Genomic DNA, 2,269 nt, shown 5'->3' with positions numbered 1-2,269 from the left:
ACTACCATGATACTACTAGATTGTAATCAAGTGCAATACTGAAACACAACTGTGAACATTTCAAACCTGCAAACTGCGACACTTTAAATGAATGTGCAATAACACTATGTGCAATATGACAACCCTCTGGTACATAAGGTTCAGAGATAGGAACTGTTAGGATATTTATAGCATAGCATAGAGTACAGCACAGTGTTTTATTTATATAGTATAGTAGAGTGGATAGTGTACATAGCCTTTATTTATGTAAACCAGCTCTTTTCCCTTCTTGTTTTTAGTATACATTTTTTTCCTAGCACCAGGGGAGCCCCCCCTCCCAAATGTCGTTGTATGGTACCTGTACTATATAAATGACAATAAAGACCATTCATTCATTCATTCATGAGCCATGATTTATACCCCCACCAGCCTCCCCTGTTGTGAGGGATGAGACACTCCTCACAATAGAAAGTTCTGGTATGTTCAAACAGAGACATTGGCACAGTACCGCATGTTTCTGTTATGATATAGTCGTCTGTGTGGACTGAATGTCTCTAAAAGTTGAAAACAAACTGAGCTTTTCAGCTCGTGTCTGTCTTTTCCCTTCAGAGAGTTCTGCAAAGTTACAATGAAGCCTACAGTAGAGGGGCATATGGAGTACAATTGCATAGTGTGCTTGGAGTGAATTCTATAAAAGTTGAACAAAAACTGGCTTTGCATCTCATGTGAGGGCTCGTCTGTCTATGTCTCTTTACTTCAGACATGGTTTCTGCAAAGTTATTATTGAAGCAGTGCTATATAGTGGTAGCACGTCGTTACGACGTAGCAGTCTGAATGCAGTCTCTTCAGCTCATGTGACTGGGGATCAGTGTGTATAACATCTGGCCCTCATGCCACTCAGTCAGCAACGACAAACCAAACACAGAAAACCTTGTTCAAGATCACTCACTGTGGTACATGTGGTTTAGAGTTAACGCTTGTATAACACAGGGAGTACTTGTAGTGCTCAAACACATTCAAACGCATACAGTACAAGTCATAGTTTTGACATTGGTTGGATGCTAAACCATGATCTCCAAGATAGAGACCTGATATTCAGGTAGAGAGGAAATGATTCCTCCATGTACACTATGCTGTCGTGTGTATTTCTAGTTAATTAGGCCCCAATTAAGTTATCAGCTAACACTTTCCAAGTGACAACGGTGACATCATCAGCATAGCACCTGCAGTGATAATAGGTTCTGTATTTAAAACTCTAGGATCACGCATTGTGATTTTTCCCCCTGTTTAAAACGGTTGTATTGTTCTTTTTCATAGAAATAGCTTGATCACAGAAACTGTGACAGCATGAGGAGGAGGATAGAGGGAGAGGGGCTGGGCTGGCGTGCAAAGAGGGGAGGACAGGGGAGTTATGCAGGGGCTCTCTAGAGTGAAGGACATATCTGACTGTTTGACTGTGATAAGGCGCTGCTCCAAGCTCCACATCCTCTGTTTGTTAAAAAGCTGTTGGGTCAGCAGGCTAGAGATAGCAGGGGGGAGGCTGGGGAGAGTGGGGGGAAGAGGAGGGGGGCGGGGGGGCTTATGGACCACATCCATCGGGGTGGGATGGATAGATTCAGCCACGGCTCGCTGTGTCTGGAGAGACACTCCACATGAATGTATTTGCTTTGCAGACATCTTATTCACGGTGCAATGCAGCAGCAAACACTGAACATCAAATATTGTGTTACACTTGACCAAGCAATGAGGCAACATTTCAATAATTCAGTCCAAATCATCACTTCCCTGAATGGGTTATTCAGCATCAACCTATTTTCTGCTATGAACATTAGCATTAGCATTAGCATTGTCTGTGAACACTGTAATTCACCATAAGTTACCTACAAACCCTGTGAGGAAGTCTTGTGTTTGGGTGGGCCTTTCCATTGCCACAGTTTCTCTGTGTGTGTGTGTGTGTGTGTGTGTGTGTGTGTGTGTGTGTGTGTGTGTGTGTGTGTGTGTGTCTGTGTCTGTGTGTGTGGACGCGTGTACACGTGTGTGTATGTGTGTGTGTGGTTCTATGTCATTGTATCAGACAGGAAAAGCGGAATTCAGAGATTAATGTACCATTTCCTCTCGCTTCCTTTCCCATAGAGACTTGAAACCAAAAGAGGCGAGTAACAACACCCCCACACCCCTCCTCCAGGAAACCCCTTTACCCTCCGTCTCTCTCTCTCTCTCCCTCTCTCTCTCTCTCTCTCCCTCTCTCTCACCCTCACTCCCTACCTGTCAGCTGTCCCTCTCAATCCCT

This window comes from Nansenia antarctica, assembly GCF_963989245.1.
Source record: "Nansenia antarctica genome assembly, chromosome: 7".
Taxonomy (NCBI): domain Eukaryota; kingdom Metazoa; phylum Chordata; class Actinopteri; order Argentiniformes; family Microstomatidae; genus Nansenia; species Nansenia antarctica.
This window is presented reverse-complemented; position numbering follows the sequence as displayed.